A 5,382-nucleotide genomic window follows, 5' to 3' on the forward strand; every position below is an offset into this window, starting at 1 on the left:
AAGTCGCGCAACGTCCATTCGAGGAACGGCAACGTCGCGCGATGGAAACGCGCGGACAGGAACTGTATCTCGCTCCGTACAAATACGGACGAGGACTGTATCGCGCCCCGTACAAAGGCGGACGAGGCGTAACAGCAAAAAAAAGAAAAAAAGAAAAAAAAACGCCAAAGAGACAATAAAAATACCTACGGGTGTAACCATCAACGTACAATTGGACCAGCTGGCGAAGCGTATGCGCGTACCGCACTTTAGAAGTGTTTTCATGCATGACGCATTACCGATTAGCGGCGCGCGAAATGAAAATGGTATCGTAAATCTGGACGACATGACGGGCCCCGGTACTCATTGGGTAGCGTACGCAAAAAGAAACAATCGCGTTGTGTACTTTGACAGTTTTGGTAATCTTCGACCGCCTAAGGAATTGATACGATATTTCGGAGATGATGCTACGATAGAGTACAATCGAACGTCCTATCAGACGTACGATCAGAGCGTCTGCGGACAGCTGTGCTTGTGGTTTCTTCTCCAAAACAGTCGCGTGAATTTATAAAGTCCGACAAAATGTCGCGGCGTCTCAGTATTCGTCGAACGCTTTTTTCAACATGTCGTTGACGCTTACGCTGAGCGGGAAGAGCAGCGTTCTCGCGACAAATTACTTTCCAGCCATAGATTTGAGTGACGATGACTACGAGCTTGGTCTAACAATTTTGGAGACTTATCCCACGATACCGAATGTAAACGCTTCGAACAATACATTTTATTTTGGCAAAGACGATTTGCAGAAATCACGATTCCCGAGGGGTCGTATGAACTGCATGCTGTAAATGAATTTTTGAAACGTGAGATTTTACGGAAACGTCCGCGACGCGACGCGCCCGAAGGTAACGCTGGTGACACCGCGCGCGGCGATGACGAGATTGGAGAATACCCAATAGTGCTTCGCGCAAATTACAACACGATGAGGTGTGAGATTAAATGCGCCTACAGAATAAACTTTAACAAGTCTCATAACATTGGATCGCTGCTGGGTTTCTCGAGGCGTATACTGCAACCGCGAAGGTGGCACGAATCGGACGTGTCGATCAACATAATGAACGTAAACATTATCCGTGTAGAGTGCAACGACTGCGGGCGCATACAGCAACGACAAAAGTGTGCACACGATACACGAATTTTCACCGAGCGTGCCGCCAGGATATAAGATATCGGAAAGGCAGATCATTTACCTGCCAGTCATCGTACGAAGCATTACGGAGCTAACGATACGCATTGTTGACCAGAACGGACGATTGCTCGATTTCAGAGGAGAAGAGATCACCGTCAGATTGCACGTACGACGGTGACAGCGATAACGCGAGCGTGACATTTGAGATGTTCGTGTTGAACAAAGCGAAGCATACGCAGAGAGATAATGCATCTTTTACAAAGAAAACATCGATCGACAATATTCGCTCATTCGGCTGCGTCAAGAAGAGGAAGAAACTTAACGCGTCGAACGTTAAATTTTTACAAGCTTTAGGATTCGCGGTGCGCAACTTGTGAAATGACTGATATCCTAAACATCGAAGACGAGCCAATCTTCGACGATCGCATCGTCAAGATTGAGACTTATGCGTACAACCCGTTCGCCAATACGACGTTCGGGTACAGCGATAAGATAAGAATATCTATACAGCAACAGGATCTGTACACATTGCCGTACGAAAGCTTTCTATATATCGAGGGAAAACTAACGAAGAACAGAGTTGTCGAGGAATCTGATGTGGTGTTGGGAAATAATTTTGTCGCGTTCCTGTTCGATGAGATTCGATACGAGCTTGATGGTGTGGAGATTGATCGTAACAGAAACGTGGGCGTAACCAGCACGTTCAAACATTACGTAACGATATCATCCGACAGAAGCATGATTCTGAAGAATGCCGGTTGGGATGTGCATACTAGCGCGGATGGATATTTTAACTTTTGCGTACCTCTCTACGCACTGTTGGGATTTTGCGAGGATTACAGACGCATGATAATCAACGTTCGTCACGAATTGATATTGATACGATCTCGTAACGACAACAATTGCCTGATGGGAAATTCGGCGTTGGATCCCGTGGTCGACTTATTCAAGATACAATGGCGAATGCCGCACGTGTTATTGAGCGAGATAAAAAAACTATCGATGCTGCGCACTTTGGAGAGCGGACGATACTTGAGCATGGCTTTTCGCTCGTGGGATCTGTACGAGTTTCCGCTGTTACAGCGTACAACCAAGCATTCGTGGGCCATCAAGACCGCTACTCAGCTCGAGAAACCGCGATACGTTATCTTTGCTCTGCAAACAGGTCGCAAAAATGTCATGGCTGAGGACACGAGCCGATTCGACGACTGCAACTTAACCAACGTGAAACTCTATCTGAACTCGGAATGTTATCCGTACGACGATATGCATCTTGATTTCGACAAAAACAGATGGTCCGTGTTGTATGAAACGTACGCGCGTTTCTGCAAGGGTTACTACGGATACGAGTATCTCGAGCCGAGTCTCACCGTCACGTCTTTTCTACATAACAGTCCATTCGTAATCATCGATTGTTCTCGACAAAACGAATCGGTCAAGAGCGCAACCGTGGACGTGAGATTGGAATTTGAGACTAAGGAGAATGTACCGATGAATACCACCGCGTCTCATTATACACGATCGCGTGATTCAGTACAACCCGTTGACCAATGTTATACGCAAGATCACCTAAGAGCATCGCTGGCACATGAGAGAGAGAGACAATAAAATCTACGATACATCGAAATCGACCGCAGTCTCGAAAAATTGCTCGTCATGGTCGTGCCAACGTTCGTAGACCTGCAAGGTTTTCTCATTGGAGGACAGTTTGTTATAAAGAAGTTTGCCGCTCTCAGAAAACGGACCGTTCTCTCTCACTATATTTTCGCAAGCCCTATACCATGGCATTTCCTCGCAAGTGCCGACAAGTCTCGCGCACGTTGGGTGATACGTCATCACCATAGACTGCGATGGGGCGACGGAACGATTTCATACAGCAAAGCTAAGAGTTTGATTACAAATGCTGTGCATGGAACGGAAGAAGACAACGACAACGACGACGACGACGACGACGATGACAGCGATACTGTCGTATATGTCAAGGGACACGAAAAACGACAATGGCTGTGGAATTTGCTTCTGGACGATGAGCGCATGTACATTGAGACTCTGGATGCTGATTACGAAGACGTAGATTCTCTAAACAATCTGGACGCTGATAATACTATGCGATGCGGATATCACTATACTAATTGCGCATTACAAAATTCAAATTATTTAATTGGTGGTCAAATAACCATGAATAAAATAAATATGATATACAAATTATGTTTTTTATTTCTTTCCCATGCGTTGATAATTCTAACGATCGACATACCGCTTCTTATCATATAACGCCGAGAAGTTTATCTTGCCGGGGTGACTCGCGCGCGTCCAGCAGGAATGTAGGTCAGTCATGGACATGACAAAGAAATTGAATCACGATTTAAAAAAGTGAAGAATTTTTTTAATATTTATTTAATGCAAAAGAATAACTCATACAATGCACTTTTATTTATTGTATATACATTCATTTGTGGATCTTTATTACTTATGTAATTATTCAATTATGTAATTATTCAAAATAATGAGAATATCCTGTAGAAAATGTTCACCACACTTCTTCATCATCTTCATATGGACGTAAACCAAAGAGTCTCTGCAAATCAAATACGTCCTCGCGAATAATTTCTTCCCATAAAAAGTATAAATACTCCTTGTGTTGGCGACGCTGACCGTATCCACCGCCGATGATTAATATTCATAAAGCCATTAATTTTGATATCATATATGCATAAATACTACAAAAAATAATTAAAAAACCTCAATTTCACACAATACATTACATATCAAATAAAGGAAAAAAGACAAAAGAGAGAAAAAAGAAAAAAAGGAGAAAAAGTTACGCACTCCATTCGGGTGGCGTATCTGAATTTTTATAAGATTCCGTACTTGTACAGTTTCCACAACTGAGATGCCATCGAAATATAATGTCAAATTACAAAAATATTGAGTTTAATATTTTTTACAATATTGAGTTTAATATTTTTTACAATATTGAGTTTAATAATATTTTTAAACATTAGAAAAATACATGTGAATAAATATACTTCAGTTGGATAAGTAATTTTTAATAAATCTCTAATATATGCCAAATAATCAAATTCCTGCGATGTCTTTTCACTTGCCATTTCTTCTCATTGAACGTTAGACACTACGCGATATTTTTGCGTTTTTTTTTGTATGCACGTCAGCTTTTCTTTCTTTCTCACATTAGACTTCCATCTACTGTGATCCTGCATACCCCATGACCCATTATATATCATCGACAATTTCTTTGTCTAAATCAGAACATCATCATCATCATAGGTCTCCCCGATTTGTTTATAGCAGCCGGAGTATCGGCGCTTCTCTTGACTCGCCGCGACACGTACGTCGATTTCTACGAAAAAAAGCCATCATAGGTCTCCCCGATTTGTTTATAGCAGCCGGAGTATCGACGTTTCTCTTGACACGCCGCGTTCAGTCTCATGCAATGAGTCTTGTGGAGGCATATCATTGAAACGTCTTCGTGGCCTCGATAATAATTTTGTGCGCGAAGAATCACTGGTGCGCGAAAAACAATTGCTTTTGCTTTTGTGAAGAACTTTGAGTGCAACGTCTTCGCAATGGCATTACCACGCGTCATTATCTGCGCAAGATTCAACGGGGCAGAATACCGTGGTAACTTTGTGGTATATGTGGAGGAACAACTTATTTATTACATTGACAACAACCCTCTCGTTGGTGTTGCGCAACTGCCATGGGCAATACCCTTGTACGAATATATTCGTTCATTGGCTTTGGCACAGAGGAGGAAGAGGAGGAAGAGGAGGAGGACAATTATTTAGAAGTCCCCCCCGCGGGTTAATCCCGCGGTATGTGGATGAAGTCCTGCGAATAATCCGGAGGGAGTAAAATTATTTCATGGATTATTAACATTTTTCTTTTTTGTGTGTATTTTGTTAAAGTGACTGAGTGCTTTTTTTTCTTGGATTTGTTAAATATTTTTTTTGTGTGTATTTTTTTACGTGACATTTTTTTTCTTGGACATTTCTTTTTTGTATTTTTTAAGTGACTTTTTTTAAGTGACTTTCTACCTCAACCTGGTGAGTCTTTTTTTAATTTTTTTCTTTTTTATTTTTTACTCTGCGGCGGTAGCGGCGGGCGCGGCAGTGGCGGCGGGCGCGGCGGTGGCGGCGGCGGCGATGGCGGGCGCGGCGGTGGCGAGCGCGGCGGTGGCGACGGGCGCGGCGGTG

The 5,382-nt window shown here is 42.9% G+C and overlaps 1 pseudogene; it reads left to right on the forward strand.

Annotated features, from left to right (window-relative positions):
• The first annotated feature begins 1,543 nt into the window (after positions 1-1,543).
• LOC148935842 (uncharacterized) lies at positions 1,544-2,993 on the forward strand (annotated as a pseudogene).
• The last annotated feature ends 2,389 nt before the right edge of the window (positions 2,994-5,382 follow it).

The sequence above is a fragment of the Pogonomyrmex barbatus genome, unplaced genomic scaffold (genome assembly GCF_055798465.1).
Source record: "Pogonomyrmex barbatus isolate J1 unplaced genomic scaffold, ASM5579846v1 scaffold36, whole genome shotgun sequence".
Classification (NCBI taxonomy): Eukaryota; Metazoa; Arthropoda; class Insecta; order Hymenoptera; family Formicidae; genus Pogonomyrmex; species Pogonomyrmex barbatus.